At 51.7% G+C, this 19,471-nt stretch overlaps 10 non-coding genes and 1 pseudogene across 10 annotated transcripts; all 11 read left to right on the top strand.

Annotated features, from left to right (window-relative positions):
* Positions 1-1,457: 1,457 nt before the first annotated feature.
* Positions 1,458-1,576, top strand: LOC148151572 (5S ribosomal RNA). The gene has a single exon (XR_015756583.1). It is a non-coding gene; the product is annotated as a 5S ribosomal RNA (ribosomal RNA).
* A 1,547-nt stretch (positions 1,577-3,123) lies between these two features.
* Positions 3,124-3,242, top strand: LOC148151571 (5S ribosomal RNA). The gene has a single exon (XR_015756582.1). It is a non-coding gene; the product is annotated as a 5S ribosomal RNA (ribosomal RNA).
* Positions 3,243-4,776: 1,534 nt separating this feature from the next.
* Positions 4,777-4,885, top strand: LOC148151570 (5S ribosomal RNA; annotated as a pseudogene).
* A 1,546-nt stretch (positions 4,886-6,431) lies between these two features.
* LOC148151569 (5S ribosomal RNA) lies at positions 6,432-6,550 on the top strand. The gene has a single exon (XR_015756581.1). It is a non-coding gene; the product is annotated as a 5S ribosomal RNA (ribosomal RNA).
* Positions 6,551-8,096: 1,546 nt separating this feature from the next.
* LOC148151568 (5S ribosomal RNA) lies at positions 8,097-8,215 on the top strand. Its single transcript, XR_015756580.1, has one exon. It is a non-coding gene; the product is annotated as a 5S ribosomal RNA (ribosomal RNA).
* A 1,546-nt stretch (positions 8,216-9,761) lies between these two features.
* LOC148151567 (5S ribosomal RNA) lies at positions 9,762-9,880 on the top strand. The gene has a single exon (XR_015756674.1). It is a non-coding gene; the product is annotated as a 5S ribosomal RNA (ribosomal RNA).
* A 1,534-nt stretch (positions 9,881-11,414) lies between these two features.
* LOC148151566 (5S ribosomal RNA) lies at positions 11,415-11,533 on the top strand. Its single transcript, XR_015756579.1, has one exon. It is a non-coding gene; the product is annotated as a 5S ribosomal RNA (ribosomal RNA).
* A 1,546-nt stretch (positions 11,534-13,079) lies between these two features.
* Positions 13,080-13,198, top strand: LOC148151565 (5S ribosomal RNA). Its single transcript, XR_015756745.1, has one exon. It is a non-coding gene; the product is annotated as a 5S ribosomal RNA (ribosomal RNA).
* Positions 13,199-14,747: 1,549 nt separating this feature from the next.
* LOC148151564 (5S ribosomal RNA) lies at positions 14,748-14,866 on the top strand. The gene has a single exon (XR_015755831.1). It is a non-coding gene; the product is annotated as a 5S ribosomal RNA (ribosomal RNA).
* Positions 14,867-16,412: 1,546 nt separating this feature from the next.
* Positions 16,413-16,531, top strand: LOC148151563 (5S ribosomal RNA). The gene has a single exon (XR_015756578.1). It is a non-coding gene; the product is annotated as a 5S ribosomal RNA (ribosomal RNA).
* Positions 16,532-18,077: 1,546 nt separating this feature from the next.
* Positions 18,078-18,196, top strand: LOC148151562 (5S ribosomal RNA). The gene has a single exon (XR_015756577.1). It is a non-coding gene; the product is annotated as a 5S ribosomal RNA (ribosomal RNA).
* Positions 18,197-19,471: the final 1,275 nt, after the last annotated feature.

The raw sequence follows: 19,471 nt of genomic DNA, 5'->3' as shown, positions 1-19,471 counted from the left end.
TGTGCCTGGCATCAGTCTCCTGCAGGCACGAGACACGGAGGGGAGGAGAGCGGAGCGCTGCCAAAATCAGCAAGAAAGGCGGAAAGAAAGGGATTGGGGCTGCACGCTGTCTGCGGGTGGCAGTCAGGAAAGGCGGACAATAGACAATAGGTGCAGGAGTTGGCCATTCTGCCCTTCCAGCCTGCACCACCATTCAATATGATCATGGCTGATCATCCTTAATCAGTATCCTGTTCCTGCCTTATCTCCATAACCCTTGATTCCACTATCCTTGAGAGCTCTATCCAACTCTTTCTTAAATGAATCCAGAGACTGGGCCTCCACTGCCCTCTGGGGCAGAGCATTCCACACAGCCACCACTCTCTGGGTGAAGAAGTTTCTCCTCATCTCTGTCCTAAATGGTCTACCCCGTATTTTTAAGCTGTGTCCTCTGTTTCGGCACTCACCCCGCAGCGGAAACATGTTGCCTGCCGCCAGAGTGTCCAATCCTTTGATCATCTTATATGTCTCAACCAGATCCCCTCTCAGTCTTCTAAACTCAAGGGTACACAAGCCCAGTCGCTCCAGTCTTTCAGTGTAAGGTAATCCCGCCATTCCAGGAATTGACCTCGTGAACCTACGCTGCATTCCCTCAATAGCCAGAATGTCTCTCCTCAAATTTGGAGACCAGAACTGCACACAGTACTCCAGGTGTGGTCTCACCAGGGCCCTGTACAGCTGCAGAAGGACCTCTTTGCTTCTATACTCAATCCCTCTTGTTATGAAGGCCAGCATGCTATTAGCCTTCTTCACTACCTGCTGTACCTGCATGCTTACCTTCATTGAGTGGTGTACAAGAACCCCCAGATCTCTCTGTACTGCCCCTTTACCTAAATTGATTCCACTTAGGTGGTAATCTGCCTTCCTGTTCTTGCCACCAAAGTGGATAAGGATCCATTTATCCACGTGAAAGTGCATCTGCCATGCATCTGAGCACTCACCTAACTTGTCCAGGTCACCCTGTAATCTCCTAACATCCTCATCACATTTCACCCTGCCACCCAGCTGATGAAATTTGCGAATGTTATTGCTAATACCATCTTGTATATCCTGAAGATAGATTGTAAAAAGCTGCGGTCCCAGTACTGATCCGTGCGGTACCCCACTGGTCAGTGCCTGGCATTCCGAAATGGAGGGGTGGAGGAGTGTGGAAGGATGAGAGAATGCAGGCTGCGGCCCTATGAAGCAGGGGGAGGGCTTGCAGTTGGCCTGTGTGGGGATGTGGGAGACTACAGGAGCCTGGTGGGCAAGGGCTGGCTGAAAGGCAGCTGGAGGGACGGAGGGAGGGAAGCACGCACGGAGGAGGAAGAGCAAAGAGAAAAGAGAAAAAAAAGCCAAAGGGGATAAAGAGAAAGAGCAAGAAAGAAAATGTGGCTGGCCAGCACGCCTTGAAGTAGGGAGAAAAGGCAGGGGCCAGCGCCTACGGCCATACTAGTCTGAAAACGCCCGATCTCGTCTGATCTCGGAAGCTAAGCAGACTCAGGCCTGGTTAGTACTTGGATGGGAGACCGCCTGGGAATACCAGGTGCAGTAGGCTTTTTCTGCCAGCAGTGGCTGCTCTAGTCACCCCTCTGCACTTGTCTTGTGCCAGGCAATGGAGCGGCAGGTTATTTTTGCTGCTGCTGCTGTGCCTGGCATCAGTCTCCTGCAGACACGAGACACGGAGGGGAGGAGAGCGGAGCGCTGCCAAAATCAGCAAGAAAGGCGGAAAGAAAGGGATTGGGGCTGCACGCTGTCTGCGGGTGGCAGTCAGGAAAGGCGGACAATAGACAATAGGTGCAGGAGTTGGCCATTCTGCCCTTCCAGCCTGCACCACCATTCAATATGATCATGGCTGATCATCCTTAATCAGTATCCTGTTCCTGCCTTATCTCCATAACCCTTGATTCCACTATCCTTGAGAGCTCTATCCAACTCTTTCTTAAATGAATCCAGAGACTGGGCCTCCACTGCCCTCTGGGGCAGAGCATTCCACACAGCCACCACTCTCTGGGTGAAGAAGTTTCTCCTCATCTCTGTCCTAAATGGTCTACCCCGTATTTTTAAGCTGTGTCCTCTGTTTCGGCACTCACCCCGCAGCGGAAACATGTTGCCTGCCGCCAGAGTGTCCAATCCTTTGATCATCTTATATGTCTCAACCAGATCCCCTCTCAGTCTTCTAAACTCAAGGGTACACAAGCCCAGTCGCTCCAGTCTTTCAGTGTAAGGTAATCCCGCCATTCCAGGAATTGACCTCGTGAACCTACGCTGCATTCCCTCAATAGCCAGAATGTCTCTCCTCAAATTTGGAGACCAGAACTGCACACAGTACTCCAGGTGTGGTCTCACCAGGGCCCTGTACAGCTGCAGAAGGACCTCTTTGCTTCTATACTCAATCCCTCTTGTTATGAAGGCCAGCATGCTATTAGCCTTCTTCACTACCTGCTGTACCTGCATGCTTACCTTCATTGAGTGGTGTACAAGAACCCCCAGATCTCTCTGTACTGCCCCTTTACCTAAATTGATTCCACTTAGGTGGTAATCTGCCTTCCTGTTCTTGCCACCAAAGTGGATAAGGATCCATTTATCCACGTGAAAGTGCATCTGCCATGCATCTGAGCACTCACCTAACTTGTCCAGGTCACCCTGTAATCTCCTAACATCCTCATCACATTTCACCCTGCCACCCAGCTGATGAAATTTGCGAATGTTATTGCTAATACCATCTTGTATATCCTGAAGATAGATTGTAAAAAGCTGCGGTCCCAGTACTGATCCGTGCGGTACCCCACTGGTCAGTGCCTGGCATTCCGAAATGGAGGGGTGGAGGAGTGTGGAAGGATGAGAGAATGCAGGCTGCGGCCCTATGAAGCAGGGGGAGGGCTTGCAGTTGGCCTGTGTGGGGATGTGGGAGACTACAGGAGCCTGGTGGGCAAGGGCTGGCCTGAAAGGCAGCTGGAGGGACGGAGGGAGGGAAGCACGCACGGAGGAGGAAGAGCAAAGAGAAAAGAGAAAAAAAAGCCAAAGGGGATAAAGAGAAAGAGCAAGAAAGAAAATGTGGCTGGCCAGCACGCTTTGAAGTAGGGAGAAAAGGCAGGGGCCAGGGCCTACGGCCATACTAGTCTGAAAACGCCCGATCTCGTCTGATCTCGGAAGCTAAGCAGACTCAGGCCTGGTTAGTACTTGGATGGGAGACCGCCTGGGAATACCAGGTGCAGTAGGCTTTTTCCGCCAGCAGTGGCTGCTCAAGTCACCCCTCTGCACTTGTCTTGTGCCAGGCAATGGAGCGGCAGGTTATTTTTGCTGCTGCTGCTGTGCCTGGCATCAGTCTCCTGCAGGCACGAGACACGGAGGGGAGGAGAGCGGAGCGCTGCCAAAATCAGCAAGAAAGGGATTGGGGCTGCACGCTGTCTGCGGGTGGCAGTCAGGAAAGGCGGACAATAGACAATAGGTGCAGGAGTTGGCCATTCTGCCCTTCCAGCCTGCACCACCATTCAATATGATCATGGCTGATCATCCTTAATCAGTATCCTGTTCCTGCCTTATCTCCATAACCCTTGATTCCACTATCCTTGAGAGCTCTATCCAACTCTTTCTTAAATGAATCCAGAGACTGGGCCTCCACTGCCCTCTGGGGCAGAGCATTCCACACAGCCACCACTCTCTGGGTGAAGAAGTTTCTCCTCATCTCTGTCCTAAATGGTCTACCCCGTATTTTTAAGCTGTGTCCTCTGTTTCGGCACTCACCCCGCAGCGGAAACATGTTGCCTGCCGCCAGAGTGTCCAATCCTTTGATCATCTTATATGTCTCAACCAGATCCCCTCTCAGTCTTCTAAACTCAAGGGTACACAAGCCCAGTCGCTCCAGTCTTTCAGTGTAAGGTAATCCCGCCATTCCAGGAATTGACCTCGTGAACCTACGCTGCATTCCCTCAATAGCCAGAATGTCTCTCCTCAAATTTGGAGACCAGAACTGCACACAGTACTCCAGGTGTGGTCTCACCAGGGCCCTGTACAGCTGCAGAAGGACCTCTTTGCTTCTATACTCAATCCTTCTTGTTATGAAGGCCAGCATGCTATTAGCCTTCTTCACTACCTGCTGTACCTGCATGCTTACCTTCATTGAGTGGTGTACAAGAACCCCCAGATCTCTCTGTACTGCCCCTTTACCTAAATTGATTCCACTTAGGTGGTAATCTGCCTTCCTGTTCTTGCCACCAAAGTGGATAAGGATCCATTTATCCACGTGAAAGTGCATCTGCCATGCATCTGAGCACTCACCTAACTTGTCCAGGTCACCCTGTAATCTCCTAACATCCTCATCACATTTCACCCTGCCACCCAGCTGATGAAATTTGCGAATGTTATTGCTAATACCATCTTGTATATCCTGAAGATAGATTGTAAAAAGCTGCGGTCCCAGTACTGATCCGTGCGGTACCCCACTGGTCAGTGCCTGGCATTCCGAAATGGAGGGGTGGAGGAGTGTGGAAGGATGAGAGAATGCAGGCTGCGGCCCTATGAAGCAGGGGGAGGGCTTGCAGTTGGCCTGTGTGGGGATGTGGGAGACTACAGGAGCCTGGTGGGCAAGGGCTGGCTGAAAGGCAGCTGGAGGGACGGAGGGAGGGAAGCACGCACGGAGGAGGAAGAGCAAAGAGAAAAGAGAAAAAAAAGCCAAAGGGGATAAAGAGAAAGAGCAACAAAGAAAATGTGGCTGGCCAGCACGCCTTGAAGTAGGGAGAAAAGGCAGGGGCCAGCGCCTACGGCCATACTAGTCTGAAAACGTCTGATCTCGGAAGCTAAGCAGACTCAGGCCTGGTTAGTACTTGGATGGGAGACCGCCTGGGAATACCAGGTGCAGTAGGCTTTTTCCGCCAGCAGTGGCTGCTCAAGTCACCCCTCTGCACTTGTCTTGTGCCAGGCAATGGAGCGGCAGGTTATTTTTGCTGCTGCTGCTGTGCCTGGCATCAGTCTCCTGCAGGCACGAGACACGGAGGGGAGGAGAGCGGAGCGCTGCCAAAATCAGCAAGAAAGGCGGAAAGAAAGGGATTGGGGCTGCACGCTGTCTGCGGGTGGCAGTCAGGAAAGGCGGACAATAGACAATAGGTGCAGGAGTTGGCCATTCTGCCCTTCCAGCCTGCACCACCATTCAATATGATCATGGCTGATCATCCTTAATCAGTATCCTGTTCCTGCCTTATCTCCATAACCCTTGATTCCACTATCCTTGAGAGCTCTATCCAACTCTTTCTTAAATGAATCCAGAGACTGGGCCTCCACTGCCCTCTGGGGCAGAGCATTCCACACAGCCACCACTCTCTGGGTGAAGAAGTTTCTCCTCATCTCTGTCCTAAATGGTCTACCCCGTATTTTTAAGCTGTGTCCTCTGTTTCGGCACTCACCCCGCAGCGGAAACATGTTGCCTGCCGCCAGAGTGTCCAATCCTTTGATCATCTTATATGTCTCAACCAGATCCCCTCTCAGTCTTCTAAACTCAAGGGTACACAAGCCCAGTCGCTCCAGTCTTTCAGTGTAAGGTAATCCCGCCATTCCAGGAATTGACCTCGTGAACCTACGCTGCATTCCCTCAATAGCCAGAATGTCTCTCCTCAAATTTGGAGACCAGAACTGCACACAGTACTCCAGGTGTGGTCTCACCAGGGCCCTGTACAGCTGCAGAAGGACCTCTTTGCTTCTATACTCAATCCCTCTTGTTATGAAGGCCAGCATGCTATTAGCCTTCTTCACTACCTGCTGTACCTGCATGCTTACCTTCATTGAGTGGTGTACAAGAACCCCCAGATCTCTCTGTACTGCCCCTTTACCTAAATTGATTCCACTTAGGTGGTAATCTGCCTTCCTGTTCTTGCCACCAAAGTGGATAAGGATCCATTTATCCACGTGAAAGTGCATCTGCCATGCATCTGAGCACTCACCTAACTTGTCCAGGTCACCCTGTAATCTCCTAACATCCTCATCACATTTCACCCTGCCACCCAGCTGATGAAATTTGCGAATGTTATTGCTAATACCATCTTGTATATCCTGAAGATAGATTGTAAAAAGCTGCGGTCCCAGTACAGATCCGTGCGGTACCCCACTGGTCAGTGCCCGGCATTCCGAAATGGAGGGGTGGAGGAGTGTGGAAGGATGAGAGAATGCAGGCTGCGGCCCTATGAAGCAGGGGGAGGGCTTGCAGTTGGCCTGTGTGGGGATGTGGGAGACTACAGGAGCCTGGTGGGCAAGGGCTGGCTGAAAGGCAGCTGGAGGGACGGAGGGAGGGAAGCACGCACGGAGGAGGAAGAGCAAAGAGAAAAGAGAAAAAAAAGCCAAAGGGGATAAAGAGAAAGAGCAAGAAAGAAAATGTGGCTGGCCAGCACGCTTTGAAGTAGGGAGAAAAGGCAGGGGCCAGCGCCTACGGCCATACTAGTCTGAAAACGCCCGATCTCGTCTGATCTCGGAAGCTAAGCAGACTCAGGCCTGGTTAGTACTTGGATGGGAGACCGCCTGGGAATACCAGGTGCAGTAGGCTTTTTCCGCCAGCAGTGGCTGCTCAAGTCACCCCTCTGCACTTGTCTTGTGCCAGGCAATGGAGCGGCAGGTTATTTTTGCTGCTGCTGCTGTGCCTGGCATCAGTCTCCTGCAGGCACGAGACACGGAGGGGAGGAGAGCGGAGCGCTGCCAAAATCAGCAAGAAAGGCGGAAAGAAAGGGATTGGGGCTGCACGCTGTCTGCGGGTGGCAGTCAGGAAAGGCGGACAATAGACAATAGGTGCAGGAATTGGCCATTCTGCCCTTCCAGCCTGCACCACCATTCAATATGATCATGGCTGATCATCCTTAATCAGTATCCTGTTCCTGCCTTATCTCCATAACCCTTGATTCCACTATCCTTGAGAGCTCTATCCAACTCTTTCTTAAATGAATCCAGAGACTGGGCCTCCACTGCCCTCTGGGGCAGAGCATTCCACACAGCCACCACTCTCTGGGTGAAGAAGTTTCTCCTCATCTCTGTCCTAAATGGTCTACCCCGTATTTTTAAGCTGTGTCCTCTGTTTCGGCACTCACCCCGCAGCGGAAACATGTTGCCTGCCGCCAGAGTGTCCAATCCTTTGATCATCTTATATGTCTCAACCAGATCCCCTCTCAGTCTTCTAAACTCAAGGGTACACAAGCCCAGTCGCTCCAGTCTTTCAGTGTAAGGTAATCCCGCCATTCCAGGAATTGACCTCGTGAACCTACGCTGCATTCCCTCAATAGCCAGAATGTCTCTCCTCAAATTTGGAGACCAGAACTGCACACAGTACTCCAGGTGTGGTCTCACCAGGGCCCTGTACAGCTGCAGAAGGACCTCTTTGCTTCTATACTCAATCCCTCTTGTTATGAAGGCCAGCATGCTATTAGCCTTCTTCACTACCTGCTGTACCTGCATGCTTACCTTCATTGAGTGGTGTACAAGAACCCCCAGATCTCTCTGTACTGCCCCTTTACCTAAATTGATTCCACTTAGGTGGTAATCTGCCTTCCTGTTCTTGCCACCAAAGTGGATAAGGATCCATTTATCCACGTGAAAGTGCATCTGCCATGCATCTGAGCACTCACCTAACTTGTCCAGGTCACCCTGTAATCTCCTAACATCCTCATCACATTTCACCCTGCCACCCAGCTGATGAAATTTGCGAATGTTATTGCTAATACCATCTTGTATATCCTGAAGATAGATTGTAAAAAGCTGCGGTCCCAGTACTGATCCGTGCGGTACCCCACTGGTCAGTGCCCGGCATTCCGAAATGGAGGGGTGGAGGAGTGTGGAAGGATGAGAGAATGCAGGCTGCGGCCCTATGAAGCAGGGGGAGGGCTTGCAGTTGGCCTGTGTGGGGATGTGGGAGACGACAGGAGCCTGGTGGGCAAGGGCTGGCTGAAAGGCAGCTGGAGGGACGGAGGGAGGGAAGCACGCACGGAGGAGGAAGAGCAAAGAGAAAAGAGAAAAAAAAGCCAAAGGGGATAAAGAGAAAGAGCAAGAAAGAAAATGTGGCTGGCCAGCACGCCTTGAAGTAGGGAGAAAAGGCAGGGGCCAGCGCCTACGGCCATACTAGTCTGAAAACGCCCGATCTCGTCTGATCTCGGAAGCTAAGCAGACTCAGGCCTGGTTAGTACTTGGATGGGAGACCGCCTGGGAATACCAGGTGCAGTAGGCTTTTTCCGCCAGCAGTGGCTGCTCAAGTCACCCCTCTGCACTTGTCTTGTGCCAGGCAATGGAGCGGCAGGTTATTTTTGCTGCTGCTGCTGTGCCTGGCATCAGTCTCCTGCAGGCACGAGACACGGAGGGGAGGAGAGCGGAGCGCTGCCAAAATCAGCAAGAAAGGCGGAAAGAAAGGGATTGGGGCTGCACGCTGTCTGCAGGTGGCAGTCAGGAAAGGCGGACAATAGACAATAGGTGCAGGAGTTGGCCATTCTGCCCTTCCAGCCTGCACCACCATTCAATATGATCATGGCTGATCATCCTTAATCAGTATCCTGTTCCTGCCTTATCTCCATAACCCTTGATTCCACTATCCTTGAGAGCTCTATCCAACTCTTTCTTAAATGAATCCAGAGACTGGGCCTCCACTGCCCTCTGGGGCAGAGCATTCCACACAGCCACCACTCTCTGGGTGAAGAAGTTTCTCCTCATCTCTGTCCTAAATGGTCTACCCCGTATTTTTAAGCTGTGTCCTCTGTTTCGGCACTCACCCCGCAGCGGAAACATGTTGCCTGCCGCCAGAGTGTCCAATCCTTTGATCATCTTATATGTCTCAACCAGATCCCCTCTCAGTCTTCTAAACTCAAGGGTACACAAGCCCAGTCGCTCCAGTCTTTCAGTGTAAGGTAATCCCGCCATTCCAGGAATTGACCTCGTGAACCTACGCTGCATTCCCTCAATAGCCAGAATGTCTCTCCTCAAATTTGGAGACCAGAACTGCACACAGTACTCCAGGTGTGGTCTCACCAGGGCCCTGTACAGCTGCAGAAGGACCTCTTTGCTTCTATACTCAATCCCTCTTGTTATGAAGGCCAGCATGCTATTAGCCTTCTTCACTACCTGCTGTACCTGCATGCTTACCTTCATTGAGTGGTGTACAAGAACCCCCAGATCTCTCTGTACTGCCCCTTTACCTAAATTGATTCCACTTAGGTGGTAATCTGCCTTCCTGTTCTTGCCACCAAAGTGGATAAGGATCCATTTATCCACGTGAAAGTGCATCTGCCATGCATCTGAGCACTCACCTAACTTGTCCAGGTCACCCTGTAATCTCCTAACATCCTCATCACATTTCACCCTGCCACCCAGCTGATGAAATTTGCGAATGTTATTGCTAATACCATCTTGTATATCCTGAAGATAGATTGTAAAAAGCTGCGGTCCCAGTACTGATCCGTGCGGTACCCCACTGGTCAGTGCCCGGCATTCCGAAATGGAGGGGTGGAGGAGTGTGGAAGGATGAGAGAATGCAGGCTGCGGCCCTATGAAGCAGGGGGAGGGCTTGCAGTTGGCCTGTGTGGGGATGTGGGAGACTACAGGAGCCTGGTGGGCAAGGGCTGGCTGAAAGGCAGCTGGAGGGACGGAGGGAGGGAAGCACGCACGGAGGAGGAAGAGCAAAGAGAAAAGAGAAAAAAAAGCCAAAGGGGATAAAGAGAAAGAGCAAGAAAGAAAATGTGGCTGGCCAGCACGCCTTGAAGTAGGGAGAAAAGGCAGGGGCCAGCGCCTACGGCCATACTAGTCTGAAAACGCCCGATCTCGTCTGATCTCGGAAGCTAAGCAGACTCAGGCCTGGTTAGTACTTGGATGGGAGACCGCCTGGGAGTACCAGGTGCAGTAGGCTTTTTCCGCCAGCAGTGGCTGCTCAAGTCACCCCTCTGCACTTGTCTTGTGCCAGGCAATGGAGCGGCAGGTTATTTTTGCTGCTGCTGCTGTGCCTGGCATCAGTCTCCTGCAGGCACGAGACACGGAGGGGAGGAGAGCGGAGCGCTGCCAAAATCAGCAAGAAAGGGATTGGGGCTGCACGCTGTCTGCGGGTGGCAGTCAGGAAAGGCGGACAATAGACAATAGGTGCAGGAGTTGGCCATTCTGCCCTTCCAGCCTGCACCACCATTCAATATGATCATGGCTGATCATCCTTAATCAGTATCCTGTTCCTGCCTTATCTCCATAACCCTTGATTCCACTATCCTTGAGAGCTCTATCCAACTCTTTCTTAAATGAATCCAGAGACTGGGCCTCCACTGCCCTCTGGGGCAGAGCATTCCACACAGCCACCACTCTCTGGGTGAAGAAGTTTCTCCTCATCTCTGTCCTAAATGGTCTACCCCGTATTTTTAAGCTGTGTCCTCTGTTTCGGCACTCACCCCGCAGCGGAAACATGTTGCCTGCCGCCAGAGTGTCCAATCCTTTGATCATCTTATATGTCTCAACCAGATCCCCTCTCAGTCTTCTAAACTCAAGGGTACACAAGCCCAGTCGCTCCAGTCTTTCAGTGTAAGGTAATCCCGCCATTCCAGGAATTGACCTCGTGAACCTACGCTGCATTCCCTCAATAGCCAGAATGTCTCTCCTCAAATTTGGAGACCAGAACTGCACACAGTACTCCAGGTGTGGTCTCACCAGGGCCCTGTACAGCTGCAGAAGGACCTCTTTGCTTCTATACTCAATCCCTCTTGTTATGAAGGCCAGCATGCTATTAGCCTTCTTCACTACCTGCTGTACCTGCATGCTTACCTTCATTGAGTGGTGTACAAGAACCCCCAGATCTCTCTGTACTGCCCCTTTACCTAAATTGATTCCACTTAGGTGGTAATCTGCCTTCCTGTTCTTGCCACCAAAGTGGATAAGGATCCATTTATCCACGTGAAAGTGCATCTGCCATGCATCTGAGCACTCACCTAACTTGTCCAGGTCACCCTGTAATCTCCTAACATCCTCATCACATTTCACCCTGCCACCCAGCTGATGAAATTTGCGAATGTTATTGCTAATACCATCTTGTATATCCTGAAGATAGATTGTAAAAAGCTGCGGTCCCAGTACAGATCCGTGCGGTACCCCACTGGTCAGTGCCCGGCATTCCGAAATGGAGGGGTGGAGGAGTGTGGAAGGATGAGAGAATGCAGGCTGCGGCCCTATGAAGCAGGGGGAGGGCTTGCAGTTGGCCTGTGTGGGGATGTGGGAGACTACAGGAGCCTGGTGGGCAAGGGCTGGCTGAAAGGCAGCTGGAGGGACGGAGGGAGGGAAGCACGCACGGAGGAGGAAGAGCAAAGAGAAAAGAGAAAAAAAAGCCAAAGGGGATAAAGAGAAAGAGCAAGAAAGAAAATGTGGCTGGCCAGCACGCTTTGAAGTAGGGAGAAAAGGCAGGGGCCAGCGCCTACGGCCATACTAGTCTGAAAACGCCCGATCTCGTCTGATCTCGGAAGCTAAGCAGACTCAGGCCTGGTTAGTACTTGGATGGGAGACCGCCTGGGAATACCAGGTGCAGTAGGCTTTTTCCGCCAGCAGTGGCTGCTCAAGTCACCCCTCTGCACTTGTCTTGTGCCAGGCAATGGAGCGGCAGGTTATTTTTGCTGCTGCTGCTGTGCCTGGCATCAGTCTCCTGCAGGCACGAGACACGGAGGGGAGGAGAGCGGAGCGCTGCCAAAATCAGCAAGAAAGGCGGAAAGAAAGGGATTGGGGCTGCACGCTGTCTGCGGGTGGCAGTCAGGAAAGGCGGACAATAGACAATAGGTGCAGGAGTTGGCCATTCTGCCCTTCCAGCCTGCACCACCATTCAATATGATCATGGCTGATCATCCTTAATCAGTATCCTGTTCCTGCCTTATCTCCATAACCCTTGATTCCACTATCCTTGAGAGCTCTATCCAACTCTTTCTTAAATGAATCCAGAGACTGGGCCTCCACTGCCCTCTGGGGCAGAGCATTCCACACAGCCACCACTCTCTGGGTGAAGAAGTTTCTCCTCATCTCTGTCCTAAATGGTCTACCCCGTATTTTTAAGCTGTGTCCTCTGTTTCGGCACTCACCCCGCAGCGGAAACATGTTGCCTGCCGCCAGAGTGTCCAATCCTTTGATCATCTTATATGTCTCAACCAGATCCCCTCTCAGTCTTCTAAACTCAAGGGTACACAAGCCCAGTCGCTCCAGTCTTTCAGTGTAAGGTAATCCCGCCATTCCAGGAATTGACCTCGTGAACCTACGCTGCATTCCCTCAATAGCCAGAATGTCTCTCCTCAAATTTGGAGACCAGAACTGCACACAGTACTCCAGGTGTGGTCTCACCAGGGCCCTGTACAGCTGCAGAAGGACCTCTTTGCTTCTATACTCAATCCCTCTTGTTATGAAGGCCAGCATGCTATTAGCCTTCTTCACTACCTGCTGTACCTGCATGCTTACCTTCATTGAGTGGTGTACAAGAACCCCCAGATCTCTCTGTACTGCCCCTTTACCTAAATTGATTCCACTTAGGTGGTAATCTGCCTTCCTGTTCTTGCCACCAAAGTGGATAAGGATCCATTTATCCACGTGAAAGTGCATCTGCCATGCATCTGAGCACTCACCTAACTTGTCCAGGTCACCCTGTAATCTCCTAACATCCTCATCACATTTCACCCTGCCACCCAGCTGATGAAATTTGCGAATGTTATTGCTAATACCATCTTGTATATCCTGAAGATAGATTGTAAAAAGCTGCGGTCCCAGTACTGATCCGTGCGGTACCCCACTGGTCAGTGCCCGGCATTCCGAAATGGAGGGGTGGAGGAGTGTGGAAGGATGAGAGAATGCAGGCTGCGGCCCTATGAAGCAGGGGGAGGGCTTGCAGTTGGCCTGTGTGGGGATGTGGGAGACGACAGGAGCCTGGTGGGCAAGGGCTGGCTGAAAGGCAGCTGGAGGGACGGAGGGAGGGAAGCACGCACGGAGGAGGAAGAGCAAAGAGAAAAGAGAAAAAAAAGCCAAAGGGGATAAAGAGAAAGAGCAAGAAAGAAAATGTGGCTGGCCAGCACGCCTTGAAGTAGGGAGAAAAGGCAGGGGCCAGCGCCTACGGCCATACTAGTCTGAAAATGCCCGATCTCGTCTGATCTCGGAAGCTAAGCAGACTCAGGCCTGGTTAGTACTTGGATGGGAGACCGCCTGGGAATACCAGGTGCAGTAGGCTTTTTCCGCCAGCAGTGGCTGCTCAAGTCACCCCTCTGCACTTGTCTTGTGCCAGGCAATGGAGCGGCAGGTTATTTTTGCTGCTGCTGCTGCTGTGCCTGGCATCAGTCTCCTGCAGGCACGAGACACGGAGGGGAGGAGAGCGGAGCGCTGCCAAAATCAGCAAGAAAGGCGGAAAGAAAGGGATTGGGGCTGCACGCTGTCTGCGGGTGGCAGTCAGGAAAGGCGGACAATAGACAATAGGTGCAGGAGTTGGCCATTCTGCCCTTCCAGCCTGCACCACCATTCAATATGATCATGGCTGATCATCCTTAATCAGTATCCTGTTCCTGCCTTATCTCCATAACCCTTGATTCCACTATCCTTGAGAGCTCTATCCAACTCTTTCTTAAATGAATCCAGAGACTGGGCCTCCACTGCCCTCTGGGGCAGAGCATTCCACACAGCCACCACTCTCTGGGTGAAGAAGTTTCTCCTCATCTCTGTCCTAAATGGTCTACCCCGTATTTTTAAGCTGTGTCCTCTGTTTCGGCACTCACCCCGCAGCGGAAACATGTTGCCTGCCGCCAGAGTGTCCAATCCTTTGATCATCTTATATGTCTCAACCAGATCCCCTCTCAGTCTTCTAAACTCAAGGGTACACAAGCCCAGTCGCTCCAGTCTTTCAGTGTAAGGTAATCCCGCCATTCCAGGAATTGACCTCGTGAACCTACGCTGCATTCCCTCAATAGCCAGAATGTCTCTCCTCAAATTTGGAGACCAGAACTGCACACAGTACTCCAGGTGTGGTCTCACCAGGGCCCTGTACAGCTGCAGAAGGACCTCTTTGCTTCTATACTCAATCCCTCTTGTTATGAAGGCCAGCATGCTATTAGCCTTCTTCACTACCTGCTGTACCTGCATGCTTACCTTCATTGAGTGGTGTACAAGAACCCCCAGATCTCTCTGTACTGCCCCTTTACCTAAATTGATTCCACTTAGGTGGTAATCTGCCTTCTTGTTCTTGCCACCAAAGTGGATAAGGATCCATTTATCCACGTGAAAGTGCATCTGCCATGCATCTGAGCACTCACCTAACTTGTCCAGGTCACCCTGTAATCTCCTAACATCCTCATCACATTTCACCCTGCCACCCAGCTGATGAAATTTGCGAATGTTATTGCTAATACCATCTTGTATATCCTGAAGATAGATTGTAAAAAGCTGCGGTCCCAGAACTGATCCGTGCGGTACCCCACTGGTCAGTGCCTGGCATTCCGAAATGGAGGGGTGGAGGAGTGTGGAAGGATGAGAGAATGCAGGCTGCGGCCCTATGAAGCAGGGGGAGGGCTTGCAGTTGGCCTGTGTGGGGATGTGGGAGACTACAGGAGCCTGGTGGGCAAGGGCTGGCTGAAAGGCAGCTGGAGGGACGGAGGGAGGGAAGCACGCACGGAGGAGGAAGAGCAAAGAGAAAAGAGAAAAAAAAGCCAAAGGGGATAAAGAGAAAGAGCAAGAAAGAAAATGTGGCTGGCCAGCACGCTTTGAAGTAGGGAGAAAAGGCAGGGGCTAGCGCCTACGGCCATACTAGTCTGAAAACGCCCGATCTCGTCTGATCTCGGAAGCTAAGCAGACTCAGGCCTGGTTAGTACTTGGATGGGAGGCTGCCTGGGAATACCAGGTGCAGTAGGCTTTTTCCGCCAGCAGTGGCTGCTCAAGTCACCCCTCTGCACTTGTCTTGTGCCAGGCAATGGAGCGGCAGGTTATTTTTGCTGCTGCTGCTGTGCCTGGCATCAGTCTCCTGCAGGCACGAGACACGGAGGGGAGGAGAGCGGAGCGCTGCCAAAATCAGCAAGAAAGGCGGAAAGAAAGGGATTGGGGCTGCACGCTGTCTGCAGGTGGCAGTCAGGAAAGGCGGACAATAGACAATAGGTGCAGGAGTTGGCCATTCTGCCCTTCCAGCCTGCACCACCATTCAATATGATCATGGCTGATCATCCTTAATCAGTATCCTGTTCCTGCCTTATCTCCATAACCCTTGATTCCACTATCCTTGAGAGCTCTATCCAACTCTTTCTTAAATGAATCCAGAGACTGGGCCTCCACTGCCCTCTGGGGCAGAGCATTCCACACAGCCACCACTCTCTGGGTGAAGAAGTTTCTCCTCATCTCTGTCCTAAATGGTCTACCCCGTATTTTTAAGCTGTGTCCTCTGTTTCGGCACTCACCCCGCAGCGGAAACATGTTGCCTGCCGCCAGAGTGTCCAATCCTTTGATCATCTTATATGTCTCAACCAGATCCCCTCTCAGTCTTCTAAACTCAAGGGTACACAAGCCCAGTCGCTCCAGTCTTTCAGTGTAAGGTAATCCCGCCATTCCAGGAATTGACCTCGTGAACCTACGCTGCATTCCCTCAATAGCCAGAATGTCTCTCCTCAAATTTGGAGACCAGAACTGCACACAGTACTCCAGGTGTGGTCTCACCAGGGCCCTGTACAGCTGCAGAAGGACCTCTTTGCTTCTATACTCAATCCCTCTTGTTATGAAGGCCAGCATGCTATTAGCCTTCTTCACTACCTGCTGTACCTGCATGCTTACCTTCATTGAGTGGTGTACAAGAACCCCCAGATCTCTCTGTACTGCCCCTTTACCTAAATTGATTCCACTTAGGTGGTAATCTGCCTTCCTGTTCTTGCCACCAAAGTGGATAAGGATCCATTTATCCACGTGAAAGTGCATCTGCCATGCATCTGAGCACTCACCTAACTTGTCCAGGTCACCCTGTAATCTCCTAACATCCTCATCACATTTCACCCTGCCACCCAGCTGATGAAATTTGCGAATGTTATTGCTAATACCATCTTGTATATCCTGAAGATAGATTGTAAAAAGCTGCGGTCCCAGTACTGATCCGTGCGGTACCCCACTGGTCAGTGCCTGGCATTCCGAAATGGAGGGGTGGAGGAGTGTGGAAGGATGAGAGAATGCAGGCTGCGGCCCTATGAAGCAGGGGGAGGGCTTGCAGTTGGCCTGTGTGGGGATGTGGGAGACTACAGGAGCCTGGTGGGCAAGGGCTGGCTGAAAGGCAGCTGGAGGGACGGAGGGAGGGAAGCACGCACGGAGGAGGAAGAGCAAAGAGAAAAGAGAAAAAAAAGCCAAAGGGGATAAAGAGAAAGAGCAAGAAAGAAAATGTGGCTGGCCAGCACGCCTTGAAGTAGGGAGAAAAGGCAGGGGCCAGCGCCTACGGCCATACTAGTCTGAAAACGCCCGATCTCGTCTGATCTCGGAAGCTAAGCAGACTCAGGCCTGGTTAGTACTTGGATGGGAGACCGCCTGGGAATACCAGGTGCAGTAGGCTTTTTCCGCCAGCAGTGGCTGCTCAAGTCACCCCTCTGCACTTGTCTTGTGCCAGGCAATGGAGCGGCAGGTTATTTTTGCTGCTGCTGCTGTGCCTGGCATCAGTCTCCTGCAGGCATGAGACACGGAGGGGAGGAGAGCGGAGCGCTGCCAAAATCAGCAAGAAAGGCGGAAAGAAAGGGATTGGGGCTGCACGCTGTCTGCGGGTGGCAGTCAGGAAAGGCGGACAATAGACAATAGGTGCAGGAGTTGGCCATTCTGCCCTTCCAGCCTGCACCACCATTCAATATGATCATGGCTGATCATCCTTAATCAGTATCCTGTTCCTGCCTTATCTCCATAACCCTTGATTCCACTATCCTTGAGAGCTCTATCCAACTCTTTCTTAAATGAATCCAGAGACTGGGCCTCCACTGCCCTCTGGGGCAGAGCATTCCACACAGCCACCACTCTCTGGGTGAAGAAGTTTCTCCTCATCTCTGTCCTAAATGGTCTACCCCGTATTTTTAAGCTGTGTCCTCTGTTTCGGCACTCACCCCGCAGCGGAAACATGTTGCCTGCCGCCAGAGTGTCCAATCCTTTGATCATCTTATATGTCTCAACCAGATCCCCTCTCAGTCTTCTAAACTCAAGGGTACACAAGCCCAGTCGCTCCAGTCTTTCAGTGTAAGGTAATCCCGCCATTCCAGGAATTGACCTCGTGAACCTACGCTGCATTCCCTCAATAGCCAGAATGTCTCTCCTCAAATTTGGAGACCAGAACTGCACACAGTACTCCAGGTGTGGTCTCACCAGGGCCCTGTACAGCTGCAGAAGGACCTCTTTGCTTCTATACTCAATCCCTCTTGTTATGAAGGCCAGCATGCTATTAGCCTTCTTCACTACCTGCTGTACCTGCATGCTTACCTTCATTGAGTGGTGTACAAGAACCCCCAGATCTCTCTGTACTGCCCCTTTACCTAAATTGATTCCACTTAGGTGGTAATCTGCCTTCCTGTTCTTGCCACCAAAGTGGATAAGGATCCATTTATCCACGTGAAAGTGCATCTGCCATGCATCTGAGCACTCACCTAACTTGTCCAGGTCACCCTGTAATCTCCTAACATCCTCATCACATTTCACCCTGCCACCCAGCTGATGAAATTTGCGAATGTTATTGCTAATACCATCTTGTATATCCTGAAGATAGATTGTAAAAAGCTGCGGTCCCAGTACAGATCCGTGCGGTACCCCACTGGTCAGTGCCCGGCATTCCGAAATGGAGGGGTGGAGGAGTGTGGAAGGATGAGAGAATGCAGGCTGCGGCCCTATGAAGCAGGGGGAGGGCTTGCAGTTGGCCTGTGTGGGGATGTGGGAGACTACAGGAGCCTGGTGGGCAAGGGCTGGCTGAAAGGCAGCTGGAGGGACGGAGGGAGGGAAGCACGCACGGAGGAGGAAGAGCAAAGAGAAAAGAGAAAAAAAAGCCAAAGGGGATAAAGAGAAAGAGCAAGAAAGAAAATGTGGCTGGCCAGCACGCTTTGAAGTAGGGAGAAAAGGCAGGGGCCAGCGCCTACGGCCATACTAGTCTGAAAACGCCCGATCTCGTCTGATCTCGGAAGCTAAGCAGACTCAGGCCTGGTTAGTACTTGGATGGGAGACCGCCTGGGAATACCAGGTGCAGTAGGCTTTTTCCGCCAGCAGTGGCTGCTCAAGTCACCCCTCTGCACTTGTCTTGTGCCAGGCAATGGAGCGGCAGGTTATTTTTGCTGCTGCTGCTGCTGTGCCTGGCATCAGTCTCCTGCAGGCACGAGACACGGAGGGGAGGAGAGCGGAGCGCTGCCAAAATCAGCAAGAAAGGCGGAAAGAAAGGGATTGGGGCTGCACGCTGTCTGCGGGTGGCAGTCAGGAAAGGCGGACAATAGACAATAGGTGCAGGAGTTGGCCATTCTGCCCTTCCAGCCTGCACCACCATTCAATATGATCATGGCTGATCATCCTTAATCAGTATCCTGTTCCTGCCTTATCTCCATAACCCTTGATTCCACTATCCTTGAGAGCTCTATCCAACTCTTTCTTAAATGAATCCAGAGACTGGGCCTCCACTGCCCTCTGGGGCAGAGCATTCCACACAGCCACCACTCTCTGGGTGAAGAAGTTTCTCCTCATCTCTGTCCTAAATGGTCTACCCCGTATTTTTAAGCTGTGTCCTCTGTTTCGGCACTCACCCCGCAGCGGAAACATGTTGCCTGCCGCCAGAGTGTCCAATCCTTTGATCATCTTATATGTCTCAACCAGATCCCCTCTCAGTCTTCTAAACTCAAGGGTACACAAGCCCAGTCGCTCCAGTCTTTCAGTGTAAGGTAATCCCGCCATTCCAGGAATTGACCTCGTGAACCTACGCTGCATTCCCTCAATAGCCAGAATGTCTCTCCTCAAATTTGGAGACCAGAACTGCACACAGTACTCCAGGTGTGGTCTCACCAGGGCCCTGTACAGCTGCAGAAGGACCTCTTTGCTTCTATACTCAATCCTTCTTGTTATGAAGGCCAGCATGCTATTAGCCTTCTTCACTACCTGCTGTACCTGCATGCTTACCTTCATTGAGTGGTGTACAAGAACCCCCAGATCTCTCTGTACTGCCCCTTTACCTAAATTGATTCCACTTAGGTGGTAATCTGCCTTCCTGTTCTTGCCACCAAAGTGGATAAGGATCCATTTATCCACGTGAAAGTGCATCTGCCATGCATCTGAGCACTCACCTAACTTGTCCAGGTCACCCTGTAATCTCCTAACATCCTCATCACATTTCACCCTGCCACCCAGCTGATGAAATTTGCGAATGTTATTGCTAATACCATCTTGTATATCCTGAAGATAGATTGTAAAAAGCTGCGGTCCCAGTACAGATCCGTGCGGTACCCCACTGGTCAGTGCCCGGCATTCCGAAATGGAGGGGTGGAGG

The sequence above is a fragment of the Chiloscyllium plagiosum genome, unplaced genomic scaffold (genome assembly GCF_037043375.1).
Source record: "Chiloscyllium plagiosum isolate Xiang-an unplaced genomic scaffold, Cpla_swu_hap1 HiC_scaffold_3, whole genome shotgun sequence".
Taxonomy (NCBI): domain Eukaryota; kingdom Metazoa; phylum Chordata; class Chondrichthyes; order Orectolobiformes; family Hemiscylliidae; genus Chiloscyllium; species Chiloscyllium plagiosum.
Note: the sequence above shows the minus strand (reverse complement) of the source record. Positions and strands in the feature narration are given on the sequence as shown.